The following is a 21,833-nucleotide window of genomic DNA, read 5'->3' as shown; positions in this document are numbered from 1 at the left end:
AAGAGAGATCTCAGGAGAGGGAAGGAACATGACAGAAAAGGACAGAAACAGCCATTAAACCTGTCTGTAAGAAAGTGAGTGATTGAGCCTAAACGAAAACCTGTTTGTAAGAAAGTAAATAGTGGAGCCTCGAAATTCCATGGCCTTCCTGCTCATTTTCTAAAGAGATAGTTTGATGTCTGCAGCCACCGGCTGTTCTTGGAAAGAACTGAGTCAATCTCTGCACAGTGTCCCACAGTGTCATCACCACAGCCTCTCACTACAGGAGGTTAAGTCACATAGAGTATTTTAGAAGAAGCCGGTCACCAGACATCCTGTAATACAACACACACACACACACACACACACACACACACACACACACACACAATTCTCCCAGTGCACAAAGTCAATGATACTAGGTTCCCTTATAATCATCATGAAGTGGCAAATGTCCCAGAATAGAATGCTGTCCATGGGACCCAGGAATACAGAGTAAGGAAGGAAAAAGGAAGCAGAAGAAAGAGGAAGAGGAAAAGAAAAACGTCTTATTTGAATGCACCATGCCTCTCCCCAGAGACTCACATTTGAACATTTGTTCTCCAGTCGGTGACACTGTTTCAGAAGGTTGTGGAATCTTTAGGCAGTGGAGCGTCACTGCAGGAGGCGGGTCACTGGAGATGGACACTGGTATTTCATACCCTGGCCCACTTCCTGTTCACTTTGTGCCAGCTGGCCTCGCACTCCTGCTACTATGCCCTCCTGTCGTGGTTTAATATAGTCCCTTATTCTGGGTAGTTATGTGGTCACGTCAATGAAGAAAACAGCAGCACAAAACAGGAGAAAAGACTAGCAAGAAAGAGAGAGGAGCCGGGAAGTGGCAGCATTGAGCAGAACGCGTTGTTACAAACAGTAACAGAGGGGTGCGCATGCGCATTAGTCTCACTTCGTCCACCATGAACCTATGATGCTGTGCCATGGATACTAGAAACAACAAAAGATTATCTCTGGTTTTATCATGTCTTTAAATTATTTCCACCCTACGAAAGAACCTTAATCTCCTATGTGCTATTTGAGTCAGTCCTAAGATTTGGGGTGGGACGTCAAGGCTGATGCTTTGTTACAAAGCAAAAAGTATGACGCCTTGCGTTTCCTCCTTCTGGCTGTCTTCCTAAGAGGCAAACTATGACTTGGATTTTCTGCCTCCTTATCTCTGAAATGGAAACATAAAAAGCCAAATTTCCCTAAGAAGTTAATGTTTCTGCATGTAGAGCTCTTAGAACACATCTCAGTACAATAAATCCTATATTAAGTAAATGGCCCGGTAGAGCACTCTTTCATACGTTATTTTGCACCTGAAAGTTTTCCAGATTATACAACCAGACAACAAGAAGGAAGCAGACATTGTAGGAGTGATTAATTAGCATGCACATATAGGACAACTTTATCAACACTATAACCCAGAGCTTCCCATGAGAGTTATGCCATTACCCCATTGCCGGCTATATATCCAGAACCTTCCACCAGAGCTGTACCTTGGCCCTCTGTATGCCAAGTTCCTTCCATCAAGCCTGTGCCTGGTCCTCTGTGTGCCCAGCACCCTCAGCCAGCACAGTACTACTTATTTCCGCTCCTAACAACTGCTGCTTGGTGATTTATGTAAGCAGAACCCTACCCTCTGTTTAGCACTAAGCTCCAATAGGTCCCTAAGATTAAGGACACCTCAGTCCCTATTACTCATTGATGCCATCACAGCCCCAAATGCTACTTGGAAGACACTCAGGTGTTCAGTGAATGGACCAGAAACTGAGCTTATTTAATTCCCTCCTGTGCTCCGTTCCCAGGAGCTACATTTTTTATTCCATGAGAAAACGATGGGATGACATCAGCTTCGGCTGCTGGAGAAACACTCTAATTCATAACTTTTAAAATGTGTAACTTGAGTCATTAGACTCACTGCCAACTCACATTTAAAGCTATAAAATGTGATCATAGGCGTTTTCCCCTATTTTTTTTTTGAGTGTCTTTATAGGCTTTAGAGATAACAGTGGAAAGTTCTGCCCATCTTCTGTGCTTGAAATGGAGCATTTGTTGCTGGCTCAGATGCACTCACTGTACACTAAACGGCTCATTCACATCCCTTCAAGTAAACCACACGTTTTGACCATATCCACCCCTTTGAGCTCCTCCCCTAAAGCTTTTTTACATTTCAGAATTTGTTTTTACATGTGTGCCACAGCATGTGTATAGAGGTGACAAAACAACTCATGGGAATCAACTTTCCCTGCCCACCATGGAGGGTCCGGGGAGTGAAGTCCCTGACAGGGCTGAGGGGCAAATGACTTTACCTGATGAGCCATCTAGCCAATGCCCTTGCCCTCCTCCCTTTAGTTCCCTTCCCCCCAATACCAGTCTCCTCCCTTCCACTAAGCCCCCTTCTGCTTCCTCTCTCTCTCTCTCTCTCTCTCTCTCTCTCTCTCTCTCTCTCTCTCTCTCACACACACACACACACACACACACACAACTTTATATACTTATAAGGAGGAGAAATTTTGATATTTGTCTTTCTGTGTCTGACTTATTTCACTAAATATGATGATATACAAGTAAGCTCATCTTTCATTCTTTTTGTATGTATTTGTGGGGGGCTCCATGTGTGCCATATGTGTACAAATTCATGTGGTATATGATTCATGTGTTTTGTGTGTGTCTGTGTGTGTGATATATATGTGTTTGTGCACATGTATATATATATGTATATATATATATATATATAATGTGCGTGTGTCTGTGTGTGTGATATATATGTCTATGTGTATATGTATAATGTGTGTGTCTATGTGTGATATATATGTGTATATATGAATATATGTCTATGTGTGTGTGTGTGTGTGTGTGTGTGTGTTCCTATGTATATGTGGAGGCCAGAGAACAGTCACAAGGATCACCCCTCAGGTGTAGTGCATTACAGTGTTTTAGACAATGGTCTCTTGTGGTCTGAGGCTCCCAAATCAAGATAAGCTGGTTAGCTAGCAGGCCCCAGGGATATGCCTGCCTTTATTCTTATAGAGATGGGATTATGAGCACCCCCACCATGCCCAGCTTCTTTTGTTTACATGGGGATCAAACTCTTGCTTGTGTGGAGAACATTTTACCAACGTTTCTTCATTCTGGATGAATAGAAATCCATCATTCATACATATACACACCACAATGAGAGAGGTCCTCTGACCTCCACATGCTCACTGTAGCATATGCATTTACACATACAAATGAAAAATAAATGAATAAATATAATTTAAAAATTTTCTAAACTAATAGGAATTTATTTTTGTTTTTCTTTACCTTATTTTTCTTCATTAATTTATTCATTTAATCACTTTACAGCCTGATGTAAGACCCCCTCCTTTCTCTCCTTCCAGTCTCACTTTCACATTCCCCTCCTCCAATTCCCTTTCCCCTTCTCCTCAGAGAAGGGAATCAACACAATCTGGAACATCAAGTGTCAGCAGGACTAAATGCTTCCTCTCCCACTGAGGCCAGACAAGGCAGACCAGCTAAGAGAAATGAATTCAAAGGCAGGCAACAGAGCCAGAGACAGTCCCTGCTCCAATAGTTAGAGGAGCTGCATATCTGCTACACATGTGAGCCTAGGTCCAGCCCGTGCTTGCTTTTGATTGGTAGTTCAGACTCTGTGAGTGCCCATGGGCCTAGGTTAGTTTATTCTGTAGGTCTTCTCGTGGTGTCCTTGACCCCTCCAGCTCCCTCTATCCTTCCTCCCAATTTTCCAATAGACTTCCCAGGTTCTGCCTATTGTTTGGTTGTGGATCTCTGCATCTGTTTCCATCAGCTTCTGGGTGAAGCCTCTCAAAAGACAGTTATGCTAGGCTGTCCTGTCTGCAAGCATATCAGAGAATCATTAATAGTATCAGGGAGTGGTTCTTTTTCATGGGGTAGATTTCAAGCTGGGCCAGACATTGGTTGGTCATTCTCTCAATCTCTGCTCTATCTTTATCCCTACACTTCTTGTAGACAGGACAAATTTTAGGTCACAGGTTTTATGGGTAGGTTAGTATCCCCATAACTCTACTGGAAGTCCTGCCTAGCTACAGCGGTGGCTCCTTCAGGCTCCATATCCCCCACTACTAGGAGTCTCAGCTAATGTCAAACCAAGGACTAGAAATAAACCCACATACCTACAGACATTTGATTTTTGATAAAGAAGCCAAAACCAGACAATGGAAAAAAGAAAGCATCTTCAACAAATGGTGCTGGTCTAACTGAATGTAGAACAATGCAAATAGATCCATATTCAAAACTTAAGTCCAAGTGGATCAAAGACTTCAACATAAAACTGGATGCACTACTACTAATAGAAGAGAAAGTGGGGAAGAGCCTTGACTTCATTGACACAGGAGACAACTTCCTGAATAGAACACCAACAATTAATAAATGGGACCTCATGAAGCTGAAAAGCTTCTGCAAGGCAAAGGATATTGTCAATAGGACAAAACCAAAATGGCAGCCTACAGAACTGGAAAAGATCTACACCAACCCTACACCCAACAGAGGGCTAATATCCAAAAATGTATAAAGAACTCAAGAAATTAAACACCAAAACACCTGAATAACCCAGGTACAGAGCTAAACAGAGATTTCTCAACAGAAGAATATTGAGTGACTGAGAAACTCCTAAAGAAATGTTCAGTTTCCTTAGTCATCTGGGAAATGTAAATCAAAACAACTCTGAGATTTCTTCTGATACCTTTCCAATGGCTAAGATCAAAAACACAAATGACAGCTCATGGCTGTGAGGATGTAGAGCAAGCAGAGTGCTCCTCCATTTCTGTGGTAGTGCAAACTTGTAAACCACTGTGGAAATCTCAGAAGATTAAGAATAGCTCTACCTCAAGATCCAGCTATACCAATCCTGGGCATATACTCAAGACTAACTGCTAAATAATGCTCCACCATATCACAAGGACACTTGCTTAACTAAGTTCATAGCAGCCTTATTTGTAGTAAACAGAAACTGGAAACAACCTAGATATTCCTCAACTGAAGAATGGATAAAGAAAATGTGGTATATTTACACAGTGGAATATTACTCCGCTATAAAAAGCAAGGAAATGTTGAAATTTGCAGGCAAATGGGTAGACCTGAGTGAGGTAACCCAGACCCAAAAAAGACACATATGCTATGTACTCACTTAGAAGTGGATTTTAGCCATAAAGTACAGGATAACCATGCTGCAATCCACAGACCCCAAAAAGCTAATTAACAAGGAGGACCTGAGGGAGGACGATTGAATCTCACTCTTTTTTTTTCTTTTTTTTCTCCTTTATTAATTTATTCTTGTTACATCTCAATGGTTATCCCATCCCTTGTATCCTCCCATTCTTCCCTCCCTCCCATTTTCCCCTTATTCCCCTCCCCTATGACTGTTCCTGAGGGGGATTACCTCCCCCTGTATATGTTCATAGGGTATCAAGTCTCTTCTTGGTAACCTGCTGTCCTTCCTCTGAGTGCCACCAGGTCTCCCCCTCCAGGGGACATGGTCAAAGGTGAGGCACCAGAGTATGTGAGAAAGTAATACCCCACTCTCCACTCTACTGTGGAGAGTGTTCTGTCCTTTGGCTAGATCTGGGTAGGGGTTTAAGGTTTACCGCCTGTATTGTCCTTGGCTGGTGCCTTAGTTTGAGTGGGACCCCTGTGCCCAAATCTGCCTATCATAATGTTCTACTTGGACCCTCTGGATCCTTCTACTTTGCCATTCTCCCATGATTCTCTCATCTAGAGTACCACTAGAATGTCCTCCCCTAAGGCAAAATAAAATAGACATATGAAGTATATGGAGGGAGAGAACGGGGTAGGAGATTGGGTGAGGGTCAGATATGGGAGAGCAGGTATGTCAGAGAGTGGTGGGAGAGAGAGTGGAAATTGGTGGGGGGCATCTTTGGGAAGGGATGGGTTCCTGGAAGTTTGTTGGGGTGACAATAAAAAGTATTAATCAGTCTAGGAAAATGGGTCAGTGTATAAAGCAACTGCCATGTCCTATGAGAACGAGTTTGCACACTCAGAAGACTTAGTCCGGACACAGCAGCACACATCTATAATGCCGGTGCTCCTGTGGTGAGGTAGGAGGTGGAGAGAGGAGTGTGCCAGCTGGCTTGGCGTGCACAGTGGTGAACAGTAAGAGACCCCGCCTCAAAACGAGGTGGGTCTGAAGCATTGGGGACCTTGGCATGGTCATGCCCGTGTCAATCATACACATTCACTCAGGACTTCCTCTGCTCCCCACAGCTCACACACCACCAAGGTTCACTAATGAGTGCTTAGTATGTGGAAATGGGCTGACAGAAGATATATATATTAACATATATCTTCACATAGTCATTTAATGCAGAAAGTATCCTGCTCAAAAGCCCATGGATATGAGGTTCATAGCCCCTATAGGGGACCCTACTGATGATATTTTGTTTTGGTTTTGTTTGTTTGTTTTTTGTGGGTTTTTGTGCTGCTCTTAATTTAAACAAAGAATCTTCTTCTTCTTCTTCTTCTTCTTCTTCTTCTTCTTCTTCTTCTTCTTCCTCCTCCTCCTCCTCCTCCTCCTCCTCCTCCTCCTCCTTCTTCTTCTTCTTCCTCTTCTTCTCATTTGGTAGTGGTTATTGAAGAGACTCATAACTGGTCAGAGTCTCAAGTGTAAATGGCTGTGAATGCTCAGCTGTAGTTGGGTCATATCTATCATCTTTCCTACCATCAAGGCTCAAGGAATGTCATAAGTGAATAGGTGGAAAGAATATAAAAATTTGCAGATAGAGAGGAGAGCTGTGAAATGCTCACTTCTGGGCATGAGATGGCTGTTGCACACTTCAACTCTCAACTATAGTTGCCTGCACAAGATGTATACATGCTCCATCCAATCACTTGTAGCATTGATGAGTGAGGACCTCTAAACCTCCACCTTCAATAGCACTATTGACAGATGATAGATGCTGAGGTAAGGAGAGTCACCCTCCTTTCAGGACATGGGTACTGGAAAGTTGCTAATGTCCCATTGGGACAGAGTCAGATGACCATTACCTTAACTATGGAAGCCATTGTCTTTGGAAAAGGCCCATAATGAGTTTTCTCAGAAGAGAAGAAATGATATAAGTCATAACTTGTTTTGACATGGGGGACTGCTGATGGATATTTTGTCTTTCTCTCTTGTCAGAACAAAGCCTTTAATAGTCCTCATGGGACACATGTATACAGTGGGGCTCTTACCACATGCTTTTACGACACCTCTCTATGACTTCCATTTTCAAATCTGCTTGGGGCTTGAGGTTGCGAGGCGAGGGAGGATATCCTAACCCACAAAAGTTATGGCTGAAAGTGAGCCTGGAGCACACCCAGTGGAAGACAATCCTCATGTCATCACTATACCCCTTACAGAGATAACAAGTCTCAACACACGGAAGATGCTCAGTGAACCTTTAAAGTTGATAGGTAAATGAAGGAGATATTTGTCGGAGGTGTGCATATATGTACATGCAAGCTTGGAACCCAGAGGTCAACCTTGGGTGTTGGTCCTCATGCCCTCATCACTTCATCTTTTGTTTTTTGTTTGTTTGCTTGTTTGTTTTTGTTTTGTTTTGTTTTGTTTTTGAGATGGTGTCTTTCACTGGTCTGGAACGCACTGGTCACTGACTAGACTCAGATGGCTGATGACTGAGCCTCAGGGATCTTCCTGTCCCTCCTTCACTGGTTCTGGGATAAGTGTGCACCACCACACCCAGTTTTGTTTTGTTTTATCATGTGGGTTCTGGGGTCCTTGTGCTTGGAAAACAAGTGCCTTTTCAACTGAGCTTTCTCCTGTATCTGAAGGAGAGGCGGTAAAGAGGGGCAAGTCGAAGTTCAGCCAAAGAAATCGGATTTTTCCTAAAGTAACCCTGAAATCGGAAGCAAAAAACAAGTTGTACAAAATTATTTTTTGCGATCTCTTCTTAGTCCAGTAAATTGATTTTTTCACTTGGGGGATGTGTTCTTCATTAGATGCTGAGAGGAGGTACATGATAGAATGAGAAATATATATCCATTAGGGAAAATGAGATGGGCTGCCGAGTGGGAGGAGAGAAAACAGGCGGTGGTCCTTGCTTAGCATCCTTATACAAGCCAACTCCAGAAAGCACGTGTATGAGACATGCAGAGACATCTTAAGATGCTGAAGAAATCCTAATGCTTCTGCACCTACCAAAAGGATGCATAGCAAGCAAACCCGATGGTTGTACATCAGAAACCTGTGTGTGTGTGTGTGTGTGTGTGTGTGTCTGTGTGTGTGTGTGTGTGTGTGTCTGTGTGTGAGAGAGACAGAGACAGAGACAGGGACAGAGACAGAGAGCTATTATGGCATAATCATTAGACACAGTACCGAAAGGGCCTTACCAGAAACATAGTATTGGAGACCATAAACATATGTACAGAGTGCATGTACCATATGCATAGTTCTAGTCCTAAATAAGAAGTTTGAAGCCTCTGAGTAGCTTGTATGTATCTCACAAGCATCCTGCTGGGCCTGTGTGACACACATAACCATATAACCATATTGAGTTCAATTAAGATCTCTCAAAGTCAAACGCCTTCACCTAAAGCAGTCTGGGTTTAAGGTTAGGCTTAGATTTTTCAAAACCTACATTGTTTAGGGTTTTTTAAACACTTCAACCTCACTTCTAACAAACTGACGAGAGGAAGAGGAGAAAGAATGTTAATAGGAAAAAAAGGATTGGGGACCTATTTAGATGTAGTTCCTTGGGCCAATTCCACTCTGTGTTGTCAGGATACCAGCAGTCCAGACCAATAGCCAACACCAAACAGCAGTAGGAATCCATAGTGGTCCCACAGAGCAGCAAGGCTCCACCAATTCAGCACCAAGTCAGAAGTGGCCTGAATCATCTGGGGTACCATGAGAAGTTCTCTGGGACATTTCTCTCTGCCAAGTGAAGACCAGAGAAGACCAACAAAGACCAGTGACCACCAGAGACAATTTACACAGCATAGCAGTGTAGCAATGCCAAAGGTATTGTCCCACTGTCCGTAGGTTTCTATTTATATCTTCCAAACATCACACAACCTATCCCCAAGACATCCTCCAGCAAAACACCAAGTGACACAACTGAGTCTGCAAAGAAACCAGAAATTTCCACTTCACTAGGCTTGAGAAATGTAAGTTCTGTCTATATTTGCCGTCTACATTTCCAAAATTTTCTAGTTTACTTTTCTGTTTCAGAAATAAAAATACTTGGACCAAAACCAATCTAATTGGTTCGCAGTTCTAGGTCAGAGCCTTGATGAGGGAAGCCAGAACAGGACCTCAAAGCAGGAACTGGAGACAAGAATCATGGAGGAACAATGCTTGCTGGCTCTCTCAGGTTCATGTTCAGCCCAGGGAGTGCTGCTGCCCACAGTGGACTAGACCTTACTCCAACTAAGGTAATCAAAACATGGATCTGTCCAAAGACAAGACTGATAGAGACAATTATTCAACTGAGGGTCTTTCAGTTGAGTCTAGGCTGTGTCACATTGACACTCAATACTAACTGGAACACAAGATGCATCCATTATCTTTAATAGGGCCATGGCTGACCCCAAAGATGGGGCATGTACCCTGGGATATATCTTGCTCAGCATAGAAATGCCACTGCCTTGCCCTTCTGGGCACTTGATTATGTCCCTCCCTCTCTTGCTGAAAAGGGCATAGGAAGACCCCACGTTTAACTTCCCTACCTGAAGGAGAAGTGAGTTGTGAGGTAGGATGTATGTTTGGGATGCTGGGATGCAGGTTTTAATGGTTCATTTATTCAACTTACTTATCGATGGCAGACTTTCTCATGAAAGATGACAAAAATATGAAAACTAGGGAAGAAAAAGCAGAACACGCAGACATGGTAATGGCTTGAGTAGGGAGGATGGGGGTGGTGTGAGTCAGAAAGAAGAGATGTTCCTGGTGAAGCCTCTGAATGGGTCATTTCTTCCTCAACAATCCACTCTATGCATGGCCCCTGGCAGACCACATGGGCCTATCACTCCTCCAGAGAGCCTGGAATCTGTGCCTGTATCTGGCTCTCCAGGCTGAATGGTCCTGTTCCCCAAGGCAGAGGCCAACAAGCCCCGTCCTCTCAGGCTGCCTGCCTACTGACTCTTAGTTAGCAGGGTAGGGTGAAGTGGGGTGGAGGGGGAGGGGGGATTATGGCTTCATTTTTATGCATTTAGATATTAGCTAAGTGCAGAAAAAAGACTCAGAAAATCCTAAGTGGGGGTGGAGTAAATGAGGAAAAAGAAATATAAAACTATGGTTTGTGTCCCCGTTTCAATCTTGACTGGGGTGGTTCCACCCTCAGTTTCCATGCCCATCAAGCCAAGGGAATTGACTGAATGCTTTTAACAGCATTCAAGCCCTATAGTTGGGTTTTGGCTTCTGGATTGATCCATCCAGGAAATTAGAGTGCAGCCCAAATGGCTTAATGCTGCCTTCCCTGCATGAATTCTGTAAGAGCTCCCTTTCAAAGAGATGGCTGTGACTCTCGGGTACCATCTCTCTGACGATTGTCCAGAGCTGTTACCACAGAGAAACTCCAATCAAATGCTTTCACCAGCCTGTCTGATTCTGTGGGCAGGTGAAATAATGAGACCTTGGACTTACAGCAATTTTTACATTTACAGCAATTTTTGCATTTCTGAAGTGTAATACATCCCTGTCCTGGACTTCATACTTATATTAATATTAGAACAGAGGCATGGTAGGGTATCTTAAAAATCACATTTAAATAATGAGGAAGCTCAGACTTGAGCTGTCTCAGGAAAGTAGCAATAATGTAGTCAGAGGTGGATGTTAACACAGGGCCAGCTGTTTGCTTAACTGCTAGCAGGCTGGCTGGGAGACTCTGGGCAAATGTCTTAATTTCCTCAAGTTTCCATTTAGCTATGTTTGTTGGGGGTAATAGTCACCTGCAGGATCAAGTGAGGTGATGTATGCATTACGTCACAAAAGCCAGGCTTCGCCTGCCAGTAGTCATCTTGTGTGAAAGGAGGTGAACGATGAAGAGATAGCCAAGAGCTAAACAGGATTAAAGAAGACTTGGAGAAAAGGGAGAAGGGGCCATCTGCAGAAGGACACACTCTTCTGATGGGCATGTCTGGTGAACTGATGGCATTATCCATTGGGAGAGTGAACAATGAGGGGCGGGGCTTATGGAGAAGAGGAGGGGTCAGCTTCTGAGTCTGCACAGGCTGAACGTAAATACCCTTGACAGTTTAAAGGAGATGTGCAACCTGGAGAGATGACCTTCGGCACACAAGTATGAGGAACTAACTTGAACTCACCAGAGTCTATATGGGGGGGGGGGGTGAGGGGGAAAAGGAGGTACACGCTAGTAATTTCCAGTCCTGGGACTGAGAAGGACCCCTGGAGTTTGCTGGCCAGCCTAGTCAAATCACAGAATTCCAGGCTCAGTGAGAGACCCAACTCAAAAACCAAGATGGAAACCGAGGAGCATACACAACACCAGCCCCTGGCTTCCACATAAATGTGCATGCATGTGTGACCCCGTGGGGATGGACACACACACACACACACACACACACACACACACACACACACACACACAAACACATGCACGGGCACACCACAGAGATGCCTAAAGGCAGATCCTGGGGCCATAAATGCTGTTTGCCTGTTTGCCTGCAGGCACTTTGCCTCTCTGAATTCAAAGCAACATTTTAGGATGGTATCTTCACTGAGGGTCCTATATTTCCCCAAGTGGTAAAATGATACCACACACTGAGATGTTGCCTCGAATACTCTATACCAAAATAATTTAACTCAATAGATCTCTCTTGCATTCTTTCCTTCCCCTAAAAGACTGGCAGGAGTTTATTAAACGCTGTCAGAGGGATGGTCCGAAGGAAGGCAAGCTTGTTTAATTTTAAGCTCACGGTCTGTATCATCAGACCACAGAATCCCCATTATTTCCCATCGTGTCATTCTAATTGATAGTTTGTAAACCAAGTTTCACGAAATAGATTTTGCAATGTTTCCATGTGTTCACGGAGGAAAAAGAAGCCTCTGCAAGGCCCATGCTTGTGCCTAAAGTATCTCAGTTGCTATCTTGTCTGACAAGATCACAGGTTCTCTGACTGCGCGTATTGGCTCCTGTCTGCCTCCCTGCTCCATCCACAGGGCACCCTCTGTGGGAGAAAAGCAGATGGGCAACATCAAACGCAGCCCCTCCCTTCACTAGACCTTGCAACATAGCCTCTGAAATTGGCTTCACCCTGCTGCCCACTTACGCCATCAAGAAAGTAATCCAATTCACGTTTTAATAACATAAGTTTACACTCCTGTCACACCTATTACTTGGGGCTATCAAATCATTCAAGCAGCCTTAATGAATTTTTACAACCCTCCTGGAAAAGAGATTAAGGGGAACATTTCACTGATGTGGCTTTCTGGGACTATTTTAATGAGCATATTGATAATATCCACTGAATGCATCTGCAGGTCATGTCTGGTGTTAGAGAGGATGCTACTTTTTTTTTTGTAGTGACTTCATGTGGTGGTCTGAGGGAGATTTCTCCCATAGTCTTAGGCATTTGAATATGTGATATGTGGTACCCAGATCATGGTGTTGTTTATGGAAGCTAAGGAAGTTCTTGTCACTCAGAATCTGAAGATAATGGTACCCAATAATGCTGCTGACACAAAAATACATCTCTCACCTTGTACGAGACAAGAGAGAGTTTATTTTGGAATATGAGTGACCATGGCCCAGAATGTGGACATGAGTCAGCCAAAATTCCATGTTCCAACATGGTTATAGTTTGACAAAAAATTTATAAGTAGCAGAACAAGAAAAATCATAAATCAAGACACTTTTCAAATTTGTTGGTGAGCCAGGCATCCTTTAATCCCAGCACTCGGGGAGGCAGAGGTAGGTTCAAGGCCAGCTTGGTCTACAAAGTAAGTCCAGGACAGCCAAGGCTATGTGGAAAAAAACATATATTGGGGGGGGGGGGAAGCACCAATATGTTGTTGAGAACATCTTTGAAGGTTAGAGCAAAGTGGGGAAGTCTCAGCTATTGGCCTTGCAGCCTCTCTGACAGCATGCTTAGGGTTTTGCCTGGTGGGAACAGTAGTGTGTTGAGTTCATCATTACAAAGGCTTTTACTTATCAGTCACAGGGTGTTAGGTCAGACAAAGAGGTGGACAAGAAATGCCCATTTAGTGGCTGAAGATAACCCAAGATAAATTCTAAATAGGGTTTGGACCTGCAACATTCTAACCCCTATACAATTGCTGACATTCTAATAAGTTCATCAGCCTTGATAAAGGCTAAATGGAAAGTACAGTCGTCCCCGGGGATCTTTTCTTCCCAGGATGGAAGGAGATTTGCTAGTGGAAACAAGTACCCAACAGAAAACAGGCCCTGTGACCATGTGACCATGTTACAGGCTTTTGAAAGATGCTAATGCCTGACTCGGGCCTAATAGGAATAAAAAAGCAGGATGAAAACTTGGCAATTCTGCTTTCTTCTTCTTGCTGTCTCTTCTTACATTGGCGGAAGGCAATGGTCTCAAGGACAGACACCTTGCATTCAGAGAACAGTAGCTTCATGGAGCAGGCCACCTCAGTGCCAGTGATGGTAATTATCCACACACATAGGCACGTGGGGGCGCACACACACACACACACACGTGCACACACCTTCCCAGGCAGGGCTGCACAGTCAAGTGGGTTAGTCTTCATCACCTGCAATCTTTTCAGAGATTCCCTGGGCTCCAATGCCTGTCCTAACTCCAATCTCACTACTTGAGTCTCTATGGCAACTTTCCGGAGCTTCCATCCTCCGCCAGGCGGCAAAGGGATGGACCTGTACAACTTCTTTTGCAGCTGGAGAATGTAAAAGCAAATCTTACATTTAATCACACTCCCAGAGCTGACATTCAAATCAAGAAGCTTTGTTAGGACTCAGGGAAAATGGAGTGTCATTTTGCCAGCAAGATGTTTCTCTCAAAGATGCATCCTCCCCACTTTGAAGTCCTAAATGAATGGTAAAGAAAAGGCTTTTTTGCTGAGGGGTTGAGGGAAGGAAGGAGGGAGGGAGGAAAGGAACAAAGTCTGGGTGAATAACAGGAAAATGAATAAATGCTGCTGAATCAAATTTTAGTTCAAGGCAGATGCCGCTGGAAATCCTCCTGATATCTTTTTTTCTCTATTTTTTTTCCCCCATTTAAAGAGGCAACATCACTTATTCAAAGAGCTTTGAAATCAGTCAAGTACTTCCTCCTTCATTATTCTGGGGCTTCTGGAAAGTCACTCCTCATGACTGGATATCAGCATACAAACAAAAACTAAATAAATGTCCACCTGAGAGAAAAATGGTGTGTGTGTGTGTGTGTGTGTGTGTGTGTGTGTGTGATATAGAGAGAGAGTACTAGCATATGCCTGCAATCTCAGACAGGAAGGTCAGAAGTTCAAGGACAGCCTGGGAAATGTGAGACCTTATTTCAAAGAAACAGACAACAAACAAATAACAACCTATATAGCATCACTTCTATCACAAAGTCAAGCAGACACAAATTCCTTCCAGAACTAGAGTTCATTTTCATTGCTTTCTTCTTGCTGTGATACACACCCTGACAAAAGCAACTTAAAGAAGGCAAGTTTGTTCTGGCTCACAGTTCAGAGCCATGTACAGTCAGCCGTGACAGGAAAGACAAGACATCAGGAACAGGCAGAGGGGACTGGTCACTCCACATCAGCACTCAGGAAACAGAATGAAAATCAAGTTAGGGCTGAACTATAAAACCTCAAGGCCCAACCCTAAGGACCACTTTGTTCAACTGAGATACATCTTTTAAAGAATCTTTAACCACCATATGGTTCAAGTGTTCAAACATGTGAGCTTGGGTGGGTGGGGGTGCTACATCTAAACCATAAAAAAGCCATTACCTACATTTTACAGGTAAAGACACATTCACTTAGAGAGCTCGATAATTATTTTTAAAACTAGACTAGCAAGAAAAGGTTGACAACACATCTCTTCAACACTGAAGCTCCTGCTAGCAGGATCACTCAAAGTTTATTTGCTCCTTAAATAAAATATACCTTCAGAAGACCTCTGATTAATTAGACCCAGACCCTTACACAGAGGATGTTAATTTATAAACAAGGGCTACATAACACATGACTGCTGTCTGCTAATGAGCAAATGGTTCTGTGCAGTAGAAACAATAATCCCCAGAGTGATTGGTTCCGCTGCTCTGAGGAGAGGGCACTTCTTTATGTAACGTGTCCGTTTTATTTCATTGTTTTCCCCCAATGATTATATACACCAACTTTCAACCCCTTCTTTGGATATCATCCTTCTGATCTCTTCATCAAAGAGATAGTAAAATTCGTGTGTGTGTGTGTGTGTGTCTGTGTGTGTGTCTGTGTGTGTGTCTGTGTGTGTGTGTGTGTGGCAGTTCTGATTTCTGTTTCAGCCCTTTGCAAATTACACATTGAAGTTTTTGTCCCAAGGATCACTGAAGTAGAAATGGAAACAATCCCCTGTCTCCCCACAGGCTTTGCTCTGGCATCTGGGAATCCAGACTACCATGTGAAGAAGTACCAAGGACAGCAGCCAACTGCACCATGATGAAGTGTAGTTCTTACTGCGGCCTGGAATTAGCTTCATGAAAACTTGGAAGCGAGATGTTTGTGCTCCGCTTTTGCAAGAGCTATGGATGACAGAAGATCTCATGTTGGAGCAGACACTGGGAAGAGCGTTAGGACAAGATGTGCCTGGTGTCGAGGATCTCCAAGGGCTTCAGAGAGTTAATGGCATGTGGGTAACAACATCTATGGTCATTGTGCCCAGTCACTTTATCCCTACCCGAGGTTAATTGAAGTAGGTATTTTTTAATTCTGACATGAGACTGAGGGATGAAAGCTCACAGAGCTTCCTCCAAAGACAGACGAAAGCAAGCAGGGTTTGGAGACCAAGTTCTTGCTGTGGGGGTTTTCAGGTCCCCCAGTGCTTAGCCTGGAGGGCATCATTTCCATACATGTACCCTAGCTTTAGGCAGGAGAGTCATTTCAATTTCACTTGACTTACGAAGAGCTTTTAGAGGCGCAAATGGGAAAACGACTTGTCAGCTTGAAAGCTGTCGATGAAGGGAGGCTTTGAGATGAAAACCCTGCCCTTAAGACTCTCTATGGGCTCCTCTTCCTGACTACACATTCTCTGGCTTGCTTTGTAATCCTCAGTTATCCATCTGCGCTATATCCAGGTAAGGAGTAGAGAAGGGACAAATGTCTTTCCTCACGTCATCTCTTGCCACCCCACACCCCAGGTCTGCTTTTCCTCCCTGGGGTACCCAGGCACACAGCACACTGAGCTGGACTGGAAGGAGTGGGTGAGGTGTAGACAGGATCATCGTCAGTATGAGTACAGAAGATACAATCTTCTCCGGAGACAGTTTTCAGTGAAAGAGCTCTCTTCAGTGTTCTGATCCGAGAAAGTCCACGCTCCTCCCGTGTGCAGGGGCAAGCAGGTCCTCCGCACCCTGGTCCCTCCGAACCGTGGAGCACTTCTGCTGCCATGGTGTGGGGACCTTGGTGTTCCTGGCTCAGAAATCTGTGCAATTCCTTGAATTGTTCACTGGAGCTTTCAAACACGGTCCACACTGCTCGCCGCCATCTTGGATCTCCTTACACAGCTTAATTGTGCTATCTCAGAAAAATGGGAATAGGGCTTCCTCAAGACCCAGCTATTCCACTCCTTGGAATATACCCAGAAGATGCTCCAGCACACAACAAGAAAATTTGCTCAACCATGTTCATAGCAGCCTTATTCATAATAGCCAGAACATGGAAACAGCCTAAGTGTCCATCAGTAGAAGAATGGATAAAGAAACTGTGGTACATATACACTACGGAATACTATTCAGCTATTAAAAACAAGGAATTCCCGAAATTTGTGGATAAATGGATTGAGCTAGAAATGATCATAATGAGTGAGTTAACCCAGAAGCAGAAAGACTCAAATGGTATATACTCACTTATATCTGCATATTAGCCCAAGGGGCATGTCCCACGGAAGCCTTCACTTACCAGGAAACTGAGACAGAGGGGAGGACATTCTAGTGGGACTCTATATGAGAGAAGCATGGGAGAATGGCAAAGTAGAAGGATCCAGAGGGTCCTAGAAGCCTACAAGTAGAACATTATGATAGGCAGATTTGGGCACAGGGGTCCCACTCAAACTAAGGCACCAGCCAAGGACAATACAGGCGGTAAACCTTAAACCCCTACCCAGATCTAGACAATGGACAGAACACTCTCCACAGTAGAGTGGAGAGGGGGATATGACTTTCTCACATACTCTGGTGCCTCACCTTTGACCATGTCCCCTGGAGGGGGAGACCTGGTGGCACTCAGAGGAAGGACAGCAGGTTACCAAGAAGAGACTTGATACCCTATGAACATATACAGGGGGAGGTAATCCCCCTCAGGAACAGTCATAGGGGAGGGGAATAAGGGGAAAATGGGAGGGAGGGAAGAATGGGAGGATACAAGGGATGGGATAACCATTGAGATGTAACAAGAATAAATAAAGTAAAAAAAAAAAAGAAAAAAAAAGAGCTCTCTTTATTGGGGTGGGGTGGGGGGGGATAGGGAGAGAACAAGGGTTACATAACCCTTGAGGAGAAGGGAAGGGTTTTCAGGGTGAGCGTACATCATTGCCTGGGGTCTAAGTGGTGGCATGCTTTATTTGCATGAAGAGGAATCCCAGATACTTGCTGAACATGTCCTTATAAGCAGAAAGGACCCTTAACCTGAAATCAGGCCACCAGGCTACCTGACTACCTCAAGGGTGACAGAGGTGAGGGTCACAAGGCTATGTTCACTAGGACATGCAGGCCCAGAAAAGGCAGGGAACAGTTCTACTCCTGCCAGTCTCAAGATGAGATTTTTGGGGCTTTTGGGCACATTTTGACCTCACTTTTGCTCCTGGCCAGCTCCCTGGCTGATCCTGCCCCACAATCTTTGTTGAGGAGAAATGATTCAGTCCATGGCTATGGGCCACCAACAGAAGAACAGAGTTAACTGGAGGGAATGTGAAAAGAAACAACGGAGGACAGTCAGCAGCCCACCCTTCAGACGTTAGGACGGCGTCTCCTACTTTATCCATTTGCTGACTTGACGCCACAGCTCCTTGAAGCCTTCCTTGGATCTCTACAATTTCGTCCTCAAGAAGAAGATGGAAGATGCAGCAGAGGGAGGTGACAGAATGAATACTGGGCTGGGAGTCTAGAGACTTGAGATCCAGGCCTGGGTGGGTTTCTAGTTTGCTAGACATTGAAACCTAGAACCTAGTTCTGCCTACAACTTGCCTGGCCAACTTCCTGGGCCTGTTTCCTCATCTAGGCATGGAGCAGGCTGGGTAGTGGCCCACTGTATGTCAGGAACAAACAAGCAATAATACTGGAGTCACACAAAGGAACAGGAGAACAAAGCAAAAGTGACTTAGCAAGGCAATGCTTGTAGAAAGCATGCACGAAACCCAAACCTGACTAGCAAGCATGGCAGAGTAGCAAGTTTTGTTGCTTTTTATTCGAGTGCAGGTAATGACCATGTCTTTCCCTCACTGGCAGGAGTCCCACGTCATACCTCGTCTTTCTCAGTGGTCTAGTTCTAAAAGAATCCTCTCAGTAGGACTGAAGGGAAAGGGGCTAGAGGCTTGTGTGGATGGAGTGGAAAAACAAAACTTTTTCCAAGGATGGGGAACAAAAAGATTTGCACAAAGATTTTACAAGGTGTTCCTATGGGGGAGGGGCATGAACTATTGACAAGCAAACTACCTTTGATTAAAATTTTTTTTTCTCACATTTAGGAAGGAAGGTTATTCATATGATTGGGGCTTCCCTGTGAGAGGCTGCCCCTGTGAGAGGAACATAGGACGTCATGTTCTCTTCCTGGGTCACCAGTAAAAGACACAGGAGCAAGCAGCTGCTCTGAGGTGACCTACTCTTGTCTGACTTCCCACAGACCCTCTCCAAAGGGTGCCTAATTCAAGTTCTAACGCACCTCTGGCTCCTCAGGTACTTCTCCCTGACAGCTCTGTCAGTTTGCCCGAGGGAATCAGAAAGTTAGAGTTTAGTCCTGGTTCTCGCCACAGTTACAATGGGTGTTGTCCTTGGGACTCAGGTTGCCTCTGCAAGTGAGAGTGAGTTAATCATGCTCATGGCTATGAGGTAGTCCGATAACACACAAATTTTCTATCATAACACTTACCTAAGCCATGTGCTCACCATCCTGACAGATGAGGAAGCTGAGACCTAAAGTAACTAATTTGCATGTGGTCACACACCTAGGAGTGAACCTTTGTCTGCATGTTTACACTTCCAATCCAGGTGAGGACAGTCACTTACAACACTGTTTCCCACTTCCTAATTCTATGAATCCCTTTCTATCCTCTGTTGGTCTCTCTATTTTGGCTCTATTCTTATTAATTTTATTACTAACTGAAACAATTTGTATTTATTTATTAATATTTCTCCAACCTTCCAAGAACAGTGCATTTCACTTGGTACATGTTTTGAACTAGCGGATGGTATTCCTTGTATCTTCTCAGAGCTGGGTGTCCCCGTCTGGACTAAGCAGATCTTGGGCCTCTGCCACTGACTGAGGAGAATTTTAAATGAACAGAAGTTGGGAGGGTGGCAACAAGCCAAGGCACATAGGTCTCTGAAGACCACAGTGTGCAGTTACAAGGGAAGGGTGTGGGAGACCCATAGAGGACATAGCCTGGGGATGCTCTCATCTGACCTGCTTTTATGGGAACACTTTGATTTTTGTAGTGGGTGCAGCAAGATTGCCATGAGGGGTGATTCAACCTGGCTTAACCCAGACACCCCAGCAGTGTCGACTGGGTGGCATTCAGTGTTGTAGGGAGACTTATACAGGGAGCACAAGTCTTCTCTAAGCTCGAGGAGCCACAGGTCAGCCTGCTATCCCCCTCCAGGCTCTCCAGCGCTCCTGACCACACCTGCTCCTCATCCTTCCCCCCTCCTCTCACCCACAGTACTTGTCCACGAGGTGGATAAAAAGCTGCTCCCTATGGCTAAGAAAGGAGCAGAAAAACCCTCTGTGGAGACAATTTCTCAGGGTTGTTAGCACACTCAGGACCTAACTCCCTATTGGCCTAAGAAGCAGCCTCCCTAGTTAACCCCAAGGAAGGGATTTATCCCAGAGGGAGGAGTGTTCTCTCCCCTACTATCTTAGTCAGGGCTCTAATCGTTGTGATGAAACACAGTGACTAAAAGCAACTTGAGCAGAAAAGAGTTTATTTTGCTTATGCTCCCATTGAAGGGAGTCGGGGCAGGAACTCAGACAGGACAAGAGCCTGGATAAAAAAAAAAAAAAGAACCTGGATATAGGACCACCCACAGTGCCTGGGCCCTCCTTCATCAATCACAGTTTAAGAAAATGCCCTACAGGCTTGTCTACAGACAGACCTAATGGAGACATTTTCTCAAATGAGGCTCCCTTCTCTGGGGTGACTCTACTTTGTGTCAAGCTGACACAAAACCCTAGCCAGCGCACCTCCCCTGGTTACCCTTTAGTGAGTTCCCTTTGCTACAGGGGCATGGCAGTTCCCTCTGTCACTGCAGAGCCAGCTTGGCTGTACAATGAGGAAGGAAGCAATGGAAACTGGGAGCTGCACCAGGAGCCAGGGAACTCAATATAAAGTCAATGAACTCAATTCTGTTCACTTTAAAAGGAAATAAACTTACCTTAACACAGTGAAGCAGACACATCCTTCCTTCTGGGAGGAGAAGCTACACTCACTGGTAGACAGGGCTGGGAGCTGTGGGGCTGAGATTTTTCTCCCTGATGGTGGTCAGGACCTCGGTGCTAGGAGCATGACCCTCAGCCTCCTTCACTCACTGGCGTCTCCTGCCTCTGGGCACAGAAGCCCTGTATCTAAAAGCACTTCTCCTGTTCCTAACCTCTCCAGCCACCCCACGCCCCTTCCTTCCAACATCACGACACACTCTATTAAATGCCCTTAGTCAATCTAATCATCTTACCCCTTGTCAGCTACTGGCTCCAAATTCCTATCAGATGTGCTCTTGTTTTGAGAACTGTCTTTCCCCCTCTCTTTTTTTTTTCTTCCTTCCTTCCTTCCTTCCTTCCTTTCTTTCTTTTATTAAGACATAGCCACATTACATTAAACCCTATTATCCATCCCAAGGTAAAGGAGACTTTTTCTCATGGTCCAGACTCAGAAAAGCCTTGCCTGTTTTGGGGTGTCTGCTTTGCTGTCTGCCAGATAAAGGGACTGCCCCCCAAGAACATGGGACAACCCAGGCCAGGTGTAGTCATTGCTTTTCTCGCCTTTGTGGCAAAATACCTTTAAAAAAGCAACTTCACACAGGAAGGGTTTGCTTTGCCTTACAGCTTAAGAAGGCTCACAGGCCATCACCATGGGGTAGCCATGGCTACAGGAATGGGAGGCCTAGATGATCATAATCTTAATCCTCAGGCAAGAATTCAGGGACCAGAAAGAAGGGAGGCAGAACTATCAAACTTCAAGTCCCAGCCTCAGTCACCTACTCCCTCTAGTGAAGCTCCACCATCTTCTCAGGTTCCAGAACCTTCTAAAACAGTGCACTAGCATATGAACCAATGGGGGATATTTCACACTCAAAGTATACCATCCATTCTCTTGAGTTTCTGTCCTGTAACCTTTGTGGCCATCAAACATGGCCCTTGAACTCTGGGAGGCAAATTCTGATGCATACAAGAAGGGGGGGGCTTTGTTTCT

This window comes from Acomys minous (genome assembly GCF_964271855.1).
Source record: "Acomys minous genome assembly, chromosome: 16".
In the NCBI taxonomy this organism is placed as follows: domain Eukaryota; kingdom Metazoa; phylum Chordata; class Mammalia; order Rodentia; family Muridae; genus Acomys; species Acomys minous.
Note: the sequence above shows the minus strand (reverse complement) of the source record.